The sequence below is a fragment of the Neopelma chrysocephalum genome, unplaced genomic scaffold (assembly GCF_003984885.1).
Source record: "Neopelma chrysocephalum unplaced genomic scaffold, ASM398488v2 Primary Assembly neopelma1_71, whole genome shotgun sequence".
In the NCBI taxonomy this organism is placed as follows: Eukaryota; Metazoa; Chordata; class Aves; order Passeriformes; family Pipridae; genus Neopelma; species Neopelma chrysocephalum.
The window spans coordinates 4,321,564-4,336,072 of record NW_020897731.1 but is presented as its reverse complement, the minus strand read 5'-3'; positions in this window follow the sequence as shown (position 1 = coordinate 4,336,072).

Genomic DNA, 14,509 nt, shown 5'->3' with positions numbered 1-14,509 from the left:
TACTGGTAGGAGGAAGCTGCCCAGCTGAGTTTGTGCACTGGAACCAGAAAATACAGGAGCTGCAGCGCAGGGCAGGAGCACTGAGAACTGTTGTTTCTAGGTGGCTTGAAGGAAAAGCTGAGAAAGGGAAAATTCAAAAGATTAGATGGAGTCAGATGGAAGAGAATTAATTTTTATGAGTGAAGCAAGAAGTTTTGGATTAAGAAGCCCCATCCCTGCAGCCACTTTGCAGTGAGAATATAACTGCCTGATTGCAAGAAAATGTATTTTGCATTTGTGTTTACAAAATCGAATACAGCGTGTCATGTCATTTTAGTATTGCCTGAGCTTTCCTCAGTGAGACCTCAGTAGAAAATTACCACAAAAGAGGATCTTTCTCTGTATCCTAATGATTTCCTATGCCAACCCACAGGTCCATAATGAAGAGGATGTTTGAGTGGGAATAGCAAATATGGTCTGATAGTCCTAATGGTGCCATAAAGCTGGCACAGCTGGAGAAGAGCAGCTCCCTCGTGACTTTGAAAAACAGGTGGAAACCGTGACACAATTGCTGAGCCAATAGTATTTTACAAGAAGCAGACACCCATCCCCAGCTCGCTCATAAATATCCACAGCCAGTGTGCTGAGGGGGATGAATAAGTATCAGTCCCTTGGCTAGTAGCAGGCACTGCTGAAGTGCCGTTGTAGTTGATGTACATGGCAAGCTATTAAAAAAGATTTGGGGGGAAAAGAATGTAACCTGCCTGGCCTAGTAAAATTGGAGGACTGCTAGTTGTTATTTCTTGGAATAACTATCCTGATACTCAGAGCTGCTGTTCATCTTGCAAACTTGAATCACTTCTGTTTACAGAAGATGGAGGTGACTGCTTAGGGCTTTGTGTGGGTTGGTTCGGTGCAGACATATCTCTCATTTGACTCCTAAACAAGATTAAAAAAAATTAAATTAGTGTTTAAACTTTCGAAGGCATTACTGTGGGGGTTTTTTTATCTTTTAAGAGCATTAAACATATATGAAATTGCCATTTTATGTGGACGTGTTTTCTGGATGTACATAGGAAAATGATACGCCATATAATTACATCTAAGTTCAAATAACTCCCTGTAAAAAACCAATCCTCTGCTTGAGACTTATGATCTAGTTTAGTTAGAACTGAAAAAGTATAAGGAAGGAGAACTTCACTAGGAAGGACTTACTGCTGGTTTATTACCTGTTGCCATTGAGCACACAAAGTGTTTTTGTGGTCTGACGCTTCATCCGTGTTCTCTCATACTCTTTTTAAACCCAGTCTGCTAGATTTTTTCGCAGTTTCTTGAATTTAGAGGTTGGGCTTTCAAACAGAGCACTTGTGCTTTGTTTCCATGGCTTCTTCAGCAACTCCAAATAGGCTTAAACTCCTGTTGATAATTTTACAGGGAAGTAATTGCTACACATGAAGTCCTCCCAAAACATCCAAGTGGCATATACAAGAGCTAGCCAAATTTAAGACAAAATCAGTGTGAAGCAAGTGGAACTGGCCCCATAGGCCATTTGCTTCTGGAATCCACTTTTTTCTTTCCTTGCTTTGTCTTCCCCACTGTGGGTAGCTCCATTCATACGTGGACAGCTGCATTCAATTCTTGCTGCTCACTTCATGCCACTTACCCACCCCTCATAATCCAGACCAGAGGTTAACGTATTCAAGGTCCGTAAGGAAAAGTGTAGAGGCACATAGGTAAAGAGAGTCCCACATAATTGTAAAACTTTATAAAAATGGCCAGTCTCCACACTTTGGGGTGTTTGGGGATATTTAGGTTTCTTGCTAAAGAGCTTGTTTGAGAAATAATACGCAAAACAAACATGACAAGAAATGCAGATGGTCCTGCTTGAACAGAAGACTTAATAGAAAGCAAACAAACATGAGCTTTATAGACAGATTTGAAGGAAGAAAATGTGATAGCTTGGGAAATGTGTTCTAATGACAACTGAAGGGCCTTAGATGCAGCTATTTGGTAATTCAGTATGCTAATGACTTCAAAGTGACCTGTGCTCCACTGTGCTGCAAATAGATTTCTTTGTATTGGTATACACAGGCTTGTGCTTTCTGGTCCATAGCCTTATTCATTAATCCTTACTGACATCTATTATTGAATTTGCCTTCTCCAAACAGTTGGTTTCCACCTCTGCTATTAAATCTCCATCCTAGCAAATAGATAAGCACTACCTTAAAAACACAGCCTAGTGAAGACACAAGCTAGTGACTCAGACATTCTTTTTTTCTAAAGACAGTACCCCTACTGTTTAAATATAATTTTTTTTCTTTTTTTGTAGTTGATATTCACATGTGTGTTCAGATCTGACAACAGTTTTGTTCTCTTGGTGAGGGAATTTTTCCTGGAAGGTTACAAAAGCCCATTAATAGAAGTGCACAATGCAGTGCTGAGGAGCGTGCATGCATGAACTACAAGTCTGCCAGCTTTTTGTGAAGCTCTGCATGGGGCAGTATACTGAAATAAAGCCTTTCAGACCCCTTTAATGTAGTTCTGACCTTCCACTCTATATTAAACAGATGACTGGAACCAGAAAGATAGGTCATTGTGATTGCAGTTAATATTTGTAAGGACCAAAGCAGCTCTCAGCCTTTGAGGTAGAAGGGAATCATCTTAAGTGTGAAAATGTATCATCACAAGAATGGAGAGGATCAAAGGAAGGCCAGCTGGTGCTCGGACATCTTTTCATAACCTTTATTACAATGCTAGAATACACTAACCTCAATGGGAAGTCCATTCAGTTCATGTATTTCAAACAGATAATCTGTATTCTAGTGAAACAAAGAAAGCTAAAATAGCCCTTTCTAAAAAGGGGGTGGTCGGCACAAATTGCCTATGATTTAATCATTTTGGTTTTCTGAAATCAGCTTAGCTTTTTCAATGCAAATATATGAATGTTTAACATGCTTATTTTAGGAGTGACTGAAAATTTGTAAAATTTAGGTACAGAGAATTCTAACTGATTTTAACTGTGTTTTACTTCTTTAGAAGTAAAACTTGCCATGCACAAAAATAACACAGTTATTTCAGGAAAAAACTATACAGAAAAACCATAAGCATCAACTATCCAGGAGGCATGTATATGTGGAGCTGTGAAAAAGCCAAGATTAAGCCTAACTAGTTTTGACAAACACCAAAATTTTAAGTTTGGGCTTTCAGGGAACATCAATCCACTATAAGTATATATGATATTAGCAATAACGAAACAGAAAATCAATGAAGATTGCTGTTTGTTGGTCAGCTGCTACAGTAAAAAATGGATAGGGAAAAGCAGTGGGATTGTAGGTATAGACGAGAGTTGAGCACTTCTGCCATGATATTTTTTTATATGGGGAATGCTATAGATCACTAAAACATCAAAGCTCAACCTCAAGTGTTAAATTGTTTAGTCCTTGCTTTTGGATTTGGATTTCAATCAGTCACTTTCTGAATTTGTTCTGTGGATGCAGAGTGGGGAAAGTATCCTTTCTACTTGTTGAGCAGGGATTTATTTCCAACCAATTCCATTAAACTTTTTGTCTGAAGATTGACACTAATGTCACAATTGCATTATTTATGAAGTTAGGCCTTGACAGGAAATGCAGCAGTCAGTCTCTTAATATTGCAAAACACCAAATGGACAAAAGAATATTGCCTTTTCCTACCCAGAAAGTGAGGGCAGTCATCACATCAGCTGGGTAAAAACTGCAGCCTGTGAAACGGGTCTGAGGGGCAATGAAATTCTGACAGCTTCAGGACACACAACTTCAATTCAATTCAAAAGTCATTAAAATAATTCCTAATTTCTAAAGCTTAGAAGAAAAGGTATTTAATTTCTTTTTCTCCAAGTAATTTGCATGTCAAATCTCTCTCCCTCTCTCTCACACATGCTTCTCCCCCTCTCTCTCCTGTCAGTGATGTCTCTCTCAGCAGCTGTCTAGTCATGAATCACTCCCGTCATCTGAAGCATATTTTTAACACTTCTGGACGTGCTCTAAAAGCAAATGCTCTTAAGCAAACAATTTGCACTGTTTTTCCATACACTCCCTTCACTTCCCAAAACCTTTCATAATCATGACTTTAAAAGCTGGGTCACAGGGGAATCAGGTACTGGAAAATACAACCTTTTGTACTTGTGAGAGTATCATAATGTTACATCAAGTTCTTGTGTAATGCAGATCTTGTCTGACTTGCAGAAGACTTGAAGTTGCCTGAAGCTTGAGAATATCGCTTCATTAAGATTCATATAAATGTTGCCTTTGGTTTCACCCATTGTATTCTGCACCCTCTCAAGCTCAAACTTCAGTCTGAGTTTAGGAATTGAGAAGATAAAAAGAAAATCACTGTCAAAGGTTAGTTCAGCTGCTGTTATGGTAAAGCAGATCAGATTATGCCATGTTTGCTTCAGAGCAGTTACTTCGCAACCTGACATGGAAAACATAATCATGGAGCTAATAAATTATTTGTCATGTAATCATGAGTTTCAGAGCTACCAGAAAAAGGATATTGACTGAAAAGGTTTTGATCTTAAAAGCTCTTCTGTTTTTCTCATCTATTCTGTGGCAGAAGGATGCCCAGCAGGGCCTTAGGGCACCAAGGATTTTTGCTAAATGCCTGGAAGGCCTTTAGAACCATCCAGTTACAAGTCAAAGAGGAATAAAAGTATATTGTCTCCTTCTGTCACTGGCTAGTAAGTGACTCTTCTGGTAATTTGAATATTTGTCAGGAATACAAGTTTTGAGCTCCAGATCCAAATGATTACATTTGGCACATGGGCAAAACAGGAATACTAATTGTGCCAAATTGGAAAGAACTTTCTCTTTCCAAATAAAATGTGGCTTTTAAATACCTAGGACCAAGTTAGTTTTGTTTTTTGCAAAGTCTAGAAGTGATAACCCTAAAGGATGCTTTTGTCTGAAGTCCTAATGCAAGCCTTACACAAGCTATGAGCCACGTACTTCCACTTCATGTTTGCATTGGGAACTTTTCTTTCTTGCTGCTTTGATGTCACATCCTTTTGTATTTTTTTAAGTGCCTAGAAGAACCCTACTGTGACAAAACACTAAATAATAATCAAAGTCTGGAACATTAAATGATACTATCTAATATATTTCTGGTATGGAGTGCTGTCATATGTGGACTGCGATATGGATGACCACCTTGAGTGCTCTGACTGTCCTGCATATATCATTTCATCTTTCTTAGTAACCTGGTTCTAGTGGAATCATCAGTTACCACATCAGAAAGTTTTGTTTTAAACAAGAAAGCTTTGTCAACCACCATTAATAATATCACCACTATTCAGCAGCTTAATTATGCAATTTTTGCTACTTGCTGTTCCCAAAAGTCCTTCCCTCTGAAGAGAGGATTAGATAAAACCTACATTGAAAGGGGTTAGCCCTTGTTATTGCAAGAGAAGCATGACATATTGCAAGTACGTAGAAATGAGAAGACAAAAAGTATTTAAAAATATTTGTAGCCATCTGTAAGTCACATTCATGATGCTTTACAATATACCCACATGATTTTTGAATGTGTGGTTTGTATCAAATAATAGGTTCATCTATCTCTCCCTTACTTCTCCATGAATTTGAGTCCTGTAAATCTGTTGTGTAAATCCGCAGAGCCAATGCATCTGATGCATCATCCTTAGTCAGTGGGATTCAGAGCCTACTTGCCCGCCGGGTGGCAGTGAAAGCCCGAGCTACAGAGGGGATGGGATAGGATGGGATGGTCCCGATGGCTGAGCTGCTCTGCTGCGGCTCCGGCGGAGTCGATGCCTTCCTACCGCACATCCGCGGCGATCAGGCTGTGGCTTTATCCGTAATAATGATAAACATCATTCCGTTGTGTTAGGAAGCGATAATGTGTTTAATGGTTTGCTATCCGCATCTTTAACAAACTGTAAGGAGCTAATTTCTTGCCCTTGGGCACACCTGCCGAACAGAGCTGCAGATTGCATTGCAGTGACAGCCAGAACGTGTCTATGCTTCAGTCTCATGGATATTGTGATGTGCGACATAAATATCATTAGTTTTATAATGTGTTTTATCTCTGTGTGCTCTGTGAACGCATGCTCCTGCCTTATGCCTGAATACTTTACAGCTATTTCTCTTGCTGCAGGTTGTTGCACAAAATAAGCCAGCTCCCTGGTACTCATGCAGTTGTCCCTTGGGAAATGCTCTGACCCCATGGCAGAGCTCTGTGGACTCTCAGGACTTCTTACCATGTCCTGACACTTTTTTTTTAAAATAAACCCTTAATCACTTCTTTCACATTAAGTGAAAATGCTCAGTACACCAAAGTAGTTTTAACACTACTCTATTTTGAACTGACTGTTAACCATCTTTTGCCATTCTTTAATTCTATGATGCCCACCTGTCAATTCACCTGCCAAATCAGGAAGTCATTCCCACTAGCTCTCCCTGCAGAACAAATGTTTTGTCTTCTACCTCTGGCAAGGACCTGAAAGTATTGCACCACTGCATGTACTCAGGCTGAAAGGGCAGAGACGGCAGAAGCCAGTCAAAGCATAAACAGTGAGAAGTTGTCTGTGTTCAGAATAATTAAAGTATGAGTGTTTGGAAATTGCACTATTGAAATTGTTTAACAGTACCTTCTCCAGAACGGGAGGAGAACAGGTCAGAAATCAAGGAAAAAAAATTCTGAAAGTGTTTCCTTTAAGGGTAAGCATTCACTTTAAAAAATACAAAACCTAAACTCTAATAGTAAAGTGAAAAGCATAGATTTTGGTCCTTTCGTGTAGTTTCCAAGGATGTTTTGGTATGGAGTTGAGATGTTTGGCTTTGTGATTTTGGCTGAATAGATGAGGATCAAACACTGCCACTGCTTTTAAACCTAATTGCACATCTGGCAGGAATAAAGGTATCTATAAGGTGTTATGAGTCAAACACCATGACTTTGTCAATACTATAGCTGTACAACTCAAGCACATTTCATTGTTTTACCGCTTGTGGTGAGGGCTGTTATCACTATAACTGGTATTGCCTTATTGCTACTCCCTGTGCCAAGGCCAAACAGCAGATTGCCTAAACTGATACAGGATGTGCACCTCCCTCTTGCTCCAACAGGGGTTGTACTGCTGTAACATTTTCAACTCTGTTCAGTAGTATTTTTCCAAGGGAATCTTAACTAAATGTCAATGTGTTTATTTACATGTTATTACTCTTTGAAAGCATATTGCTTTCTGAGTGCACAGCAGCTGATAACAACAAGTACTGTGCTTGTTTATTGTAAGTATTTTAAGTACTCAGCTCTACCAGAACTATCGATTGCTTTATTAATAGGCAGTTTTGTAATAGAGATCTGTTAAAATACTGTTCTGCAAAACCTTTCTAAAACAACTTGAATAAATTATTCTGTAGAGAACAATTACTTTCCAAATATTTTTAGTATTTTGGTACTAGTAGTATCTCAGTAACTGGGGTTTTTTAAGTAATTTAAATATGTTACGTACATTGGATATTAAGAATATTCAGGCTCTTTATTAGATTTGTGAAAGCAATGAGGTGTCTCAAAAAGACACCCTCCTGTACCCACCCATATACAGGTACCCACGAAATATGTAAAAAACGTCTCTAAATGTTGGCCTTCAGTTTCCAGCAGATCTGGTCATTGGTGTTCTTTAGAGTTTGTGTATACAATGCATGTTGGGTTAGTTACAATACTGAGAGAATGCATGGTCCATATGTGCTATCTATATGTAGTCGATACAATTGTTTATACTTCTTGTAAGTGTAATTTTTCCCAAAAGAGAGGAAGAATAAACTTGATCAGGATGTGATGTCTTTAGAGAAATGGAACTGCCATTGTGTGTCCTGTCCTGTAGACATGAGGACACTGTTGTTTGAGTTTTTTAAAAACAAACAAACAAACAAACAAAAAAACCCTATGTCCTAAAGTCACATAGCTGTAGCCTAAGAAAAATCATGTTTTGAACAGGCTTAAAATCCTCCAGAAAAATGTCTTGCATAAGAAAGTAAGTTAAAAATCCTCTACACATTAAGATCATAACTTTTGTCCACAAGCAAATATTAGAGACTTAGACTTACTGAAACTCAGTATGATCTAATTTAAGGAAAAATGTCAATACGGATTAAAAGTCCTTCCCCTGCAGCGGGGAGAAGGCAACCAGTCCCTGCTGCTGTTACTTCCAGACTGTCTTCTAATATCCCTAGCTGCACATTAGGATTAGGTTGGCAGGACAGACAGGACAGTTCTTGAATGGCTGATGTCTTCTTTTAGTAGAAGTGATAGATTCTTCCTCATCCTTGCCAATTATTTCCTTACACAGCACTCCTTGTTGACTTTTCAGTAGTCAACATCCACATACAATAATTGGAGACAGATGAAAACAAGAACAGACTACTGGGAAATGACAAAATTATCCACCTGCTCTCTGTGTGTCCAGTGGGTTGTTTCTTTATGATCCTATGACTATCTGCAAATTCTTCTTATGGTAAGAGCCAGTTGGATTGAGTTCAGCTGAGCAAAATGCAGTTAGGTAGCTGGGAATCTATTAGAATACATCACTTTGGACTTTTCTGTAGGAATTAAAACCTTGAGATTCTCACTAAACTACTACTAGTACTATGAATTATTTTGGCCATCCCAACACTCTCAAAGAATTGTCCTTTTCTGTCTCTCGGGCCTTGAGCCTGATTTGTTTTTCTTTTGGAATTCAGCTTTGTCTGTAGTAGGAAATGGAACAGGGAATTGTTAGTTCATCTTTGTCCAGTGCTTTGAAGATATAAAATATTTTTGGAAGCTGCTTGGTACAGTTGCCCATATTCTCCTCAGGGAAACAAATCTAGCATTTGCTCTCCACAGCCTGCCCTTAGTGGAGTATTCAAGGAGATCTCTTTCCCTTTCTGTTCCCACAGGGCAACTGGATGCCTTTATTGCTGCTTCTGCTTGAAGACACCAATTCAAGAACCCAATTTATGAAGAGTCTTCAATGTGTTTGGCAGATTTCCCCAGCTGATGTACTTTAATGTTCAGTGGGAACCCTGTCTTTCTGGAATTATTCCTCACTTCTCATTTTTGTTTTCTCTTTTTCACTGCGTTTTCATTTTGACTAATTCTTCCTCAAATATGCACCATGGAAATTTGATTGATTTAAAATTCATAAGTGCTGGATTTAGATTTCTTAGCATGCAGGGTGCTTAATGCCCTCAGTTGCAGTTTCCTAAAGTAATATAAGGAATTCAAATACAGCGGTGACGATGCTGCACATTTTACAGAATACAAATGGGGGTTTTTAGGTACTTAGATCTCTTGCTGTGAAGTACCAGTAATCCTGTGCTAGTCAACATCTGTGCTGTCTGGATGTAGCTGGTCTTGGTTTTTATTTCAGCTAGCAGAGAAGGAATTATTCCTGTGGCAACCAGATCCTGCAGGGTTAATACTATTTCTTTGAAGTTACTACTGATATTTCTTGCTACATCTTTTGTCATCATTTTTCAAAGTATCTCCTGTTGCATGGATTGTCAGTTTAAAGGAATGCAAAATGGGTTACCAGGACAGGAAAAACTCTGCTGTTTTAAAGCAATGATAAAGCTCTAATCTTACAAATGAGTGTGATATACAGTGAACATAAGTTGCACTGCATGTCACAGTTTTTGCTTTTACAGTTCTTAATAACAGGCAAGTGTAAAACCCTTTCCATCCAGAATATAAAACTAATAATACTACATGTTAATATCAATACATTTTCAAGTCAAGAGTACCCTTCTGATATTAGTTAAATAGTTACACAGCTTCCCTTCATTCATTGAGTTACTTTATTTCACATGGGAATGGTTCAAAGCTGTGCCGGGGAGGTTTAGGCTGGACATTGGGAAGCATTTCTTTACCGAGAAGGTGGTCAAACACCAGAACAGCTCGATGCCCCAAGCCTGTCAGTGTTTAAGAGGCATTTGGACAATGCTCTTAGTAATGTGCTTTAACTTTTGCTCAGCCCTGAATAGGTCAGGCAGCTGGACTAGAAGATCGTTTTAAGTCCATTCCAGCTGAAATAGTCTATTCTATTCCATACCATTCCATTCCCATAATTGCCTTGCTCCACCCACCCTGAAAAATATGAATATAATAGTAAAGATAGTAACTTGGTTTTTAGTAACATTTCTGTTTGCAGTTTTGTTTTTCAATGTACCATATTTAAAGCTTTCTAAAAAAAAAAAATTACAGTGGACAGCTGCTGCAGTTTAGGCACCTAATTCTAATAATTCATTACTTTCTAAAAGGTCTAATTCATCCTTTCAGTAAAACTAGCTGGCTTATTCATTACTTGCTTTGCTGGCTGCCTCTTATTTTGCACTTGTTAGTGATCTGGAGTGAGCAGATGTTTTGTACATCCTCCTCTCTTCATCTTTTGACATTTAGATATCTGTGTAAATAAGTGTATTTAGGAGTCCCCAAAAAACTGCCGTAGTCAATAAATGAATGCTCTACAGATTTTAGCTTCTCTGTTATTTGGCCATTTTGGAAAACTCTTCCCATAATGCTACATCCCTTTCCATTCTTTTCAGCATTTCTTCTCATCGTATCTTTGAACATAGAAACTTTTTAAAGTGCCAACCTAAATTATCAAAAATGATCTTTAATTTCCTATGTCTCAGGTTTTAAGTGCTCAAATTAAGAGTGACTCTTGACTAGTTGCTCTCTTCCCCTTGCTCTCTTGAAGCCTGTCAGTTTCCCAGCTACAGACTGAGATACCCCAAAATCACTTGGCGCTTTTGGCAATTTCAGACAGTGGATATTGAAGTTAAAGTAACATTGTCTTAGAACTCCATCACAATTACAAATTGAATGAAAGAAAGAGCACAGACACGAAAGATACAGAGCTTTGAATTTACACGTACATTAGAAAATTTCTGATTGCTATTTTTTTCCTCTGGCCAAGTTCTATTTGCAAACTGAAATACAGCAAGATCAATGCCATGTGCAAAAACTTATATGGCAGCTTTTGAGAAATTGCCCCATTAACCTGATGAGTTTCTAATTACAGTAAGACATAAGAGCTTTTTTTCCTCATGCTATGTAGGATTTTGTCCTAACAGGTTTTTTTTAAAGCTACCCTGCTGTTAAAATAATTTAACTGCAGTGTTTGAGTATAATTTGTCCTATATTTCTTTTGCTTTCTCTGAGGAGTTACATAACTTTTTAATTTCTAATGAGGTTTCCTAAATATAAATTGTGATGTTATATTATGCACCTCCTTTGGCTCCCAACCAATTAATTTGAAGTGGTTCAAGGCCAAAGAGAAGTCTAGGATCACATTCTAGCATTCCTGGTGAAAGGCTTGTTTATGCACTTTTTTTTTTACATAAATGGTTTAGTGGTTAAGTCCAGCTTCTGTTGAAATTGATCTTATCCTTTAATTTCATGTAATACTCTAAATTAATAGAGGATCATTTAGGATAGCTACATGACCTTGTGTTACTTAGATGCTGTTTAAAATCCATTTGTATAATAGCCAAAACATTACTGTGCTTTCCTAAATCAGGTAACTTTAGCCATTTAAATGACTGTTTAATCATAAGCAGGATTAACCTGGGAAGAGATCAGTAAAAGATCAACCTCACTTTACCCCTAAAGCTGTGCTTCCTTGCCTTTAAGTATATCCCATCACTGCTGTCTCCCCAAATCCCCCTGCCAGACAGAGCTCTGCCTCCTCATCATCAGGACTGTCACTTTTCTGCCTCAACTTAGCAAAGTGGTGGGTCTGATATCTGGGAATAACAGGAGGCCTGGAGAACAATTTGTCTGTCTGTACTGACTCTCCTCTCCCTTTCTCCCCTGGACTCAAAGCACTGATCTCCTTGCTGTATTTTGGCACCTTCTCTTCACCAAGAGATGAACCTGCAGGCCTACAGATGGTGTGAGGACAGAGACAGGACATAATCTGCCTTGTAGCACAATTTATCCCTTCTGCTGCACCTGCAAGCTCAGAGCACTGATTCTCAGAGCAATCCTTCTGGCTTTTACTGCCCTGTATTTTATGGGGGCGTATCACTGATGTTTGCGTCACCATTTGAGAAATGCTGCTCTTGAGAATCTGAGTGCTTAGAACTTCCTCTGTCTCAGCATTATTCCAATGTGTGGACTACTTTTTTCCTGAAAAATGTTATTTACATGTCTATGTCTGAATTCAGGATGATGGACATAAGGATGCCAGACTTAAAAAATTGTTCCGTGTTTTAAAGAATTTCACAGCTTTCCAGTGACCATTTCTCAATTTTCCCCAAGGAATAATTCAATCTCCTCCTTCTCAGTAATTTTGGAAATAGCAGATGTGCATTCTTCAGTATCAATACCTTTATTTCCATTTGACAATTCTACAAATCTGACAGTAACTGAAAATCATTATCCATTTCAGATTGCTGTTTGCTGTCATTAATGTATCACTTTTGTTCATGCACAGCTTCACTATTCATTTATCTACTATCCATTTCAGTATGAATGTCACAATTCTAGAGTAGTTTACACATAAGCCTGTCACATATACAAGTCAGAGAAGAAAAACCTAAAGAAAAAGTTAAATTTTAGCTCCATTTCTGTCCCAGTCTGGATTTACTGGGCAGAGAGAAGGGCTAGAGGTGCTTTATAAACCTTAGCACTTCCTGGTGAGGTGAACTTGCTTGTATCCTGTGCTAGTAGCTATGCAGCTGGCTCTACCTGTATGGCTTCACCATGCACTTGCACCTCCTTTAGTACATCACTTAATCCATGTTTCCCTATTGCTGACTAAGAGTTTAATATAATTTCTGAAGATTAATGGCTTCTAAAAACGGACTGGTGAGAATGCTCTTCTTCCTCTGGTATTTGTAAATAACCTCAGATACCGAAGGGACTCGTTGCTTTAGAGTGAATAAACAGCAGGGATACTTGATGAACAACAATAGGTAGTGCTGCTTTACTTCAGCAGAGTTTGTCCCTTTTCATGAATGCTTATGTTGCACAAGCAATTGCAGCATTGCACTGCATCAGCACTGTTCCTAATCCTGATTTGGAAACATCAACTGTTAACTTGACAAAGCGTGACACATGGTATGTTGAAGTGTTTTCAGCTGCACTAACACAACAAATTGTAATGGTTCCAGAAGAGCCATTTCAGTTGATTGTGTCAATAAACCACAGCCCACAAAGAAAAAGACATGTGGTCAACCTGAATAAAGCATCATCAAATCACAAATAATAGATTAATTGTCAAAATTTTTGTCCTCATTTTTAGAAAAATAATTTTGCAGGAAAAAGAATCCTGTAATTCCCAGAGCTTTTGTCTGTGATGAATCAGAAGTCTAGCCCTATGACACTTACCAGTTTACAACATTTCCTAATTTCCATATGTAGAGAGTGTGTGACTTTGTTCTTCATAGTTCTGCTCCAAAATGAGGGCTTGTCAGGTGTTCTCAGTTAGGTCAAAATGTAAGCTGCCCATGCAACTGGACTTTATCCAGCTTTTGTGAGACATAGGCCAACTGTTATTTAAGGAAGATTTCTGTATCATTTCCCAGACTAAGTGCCAGCAAACACAACCTTCACATTACTTCTTTTTTTTCTTTCCTCCATTAGTTAGTTCATTGGGAAGAACTACATCTGCTTGATGGTAGTGTGAATTTTCTGCTTTCATAGTTAGTTAGGCTGATGGTACACACAGTGAATTCTAACCTCATTGAGACCATTAAGATTTCAGAGTAAGTAAATCAGGGTACAATCTGACTTAATGAGACTAGCTACTAGGTCATCAATTTTGTGCGTGTGCTGCTTTTTCTGTTGCCCACATACCAGTCAAAACCCACAAGGAGCTATCGTGCTTCCTCAGAGATCACTAACATTAGATAAAGATTGCTGGCCAAGACACTTCAGTGGCTCAGCAAGGATGTGTGTTACTTGTTAAGCACCTGGAACTTGAGTTACTCTGTGGAAGACTGATGACAGTCCCCCAAATTTAAAACCCCCTGAATAACCATAGCAAAATGACCTACAGCAGGAGCTCTGGAGGAAAGAGGTATGCTAGTTTTGAAGACTCATTTCTTTTCACATATTTTCTGTGTTAATTTATACCTTTTTGCATTGTTAAGGCAGCAATTTTTGACTAGGAAGCATGTGAATTTTCTTACTAAGCTACCTCATTTCTTTCTTCTGAAACCATCAGTAGCAAATTATAGTTGGTTATTTGATATCAGAAGTTAAATCCTCTTAACTGCTTATTTCACATACCTGGCAAGTAAAGACACTTATTAGTCACAAATATTTGTGTGCACGTATATGCGCATGCAAACACATAGCTTTTTTTCTTTTACATCATAGTATATGGGGTGAAATGCACTTCAAATGAAAAAAGGTAAGCCAAGTATTTGCAGTTGTACTGAGTGGCAGCAAGTGTAGTATCCAGTTGCTTAACAAAAGGATTTTTCTGTAAAACTAAAGAATTGGATAAGATTAGTTAGTTTATGCTAAAGGCAAATATTATTAAAGA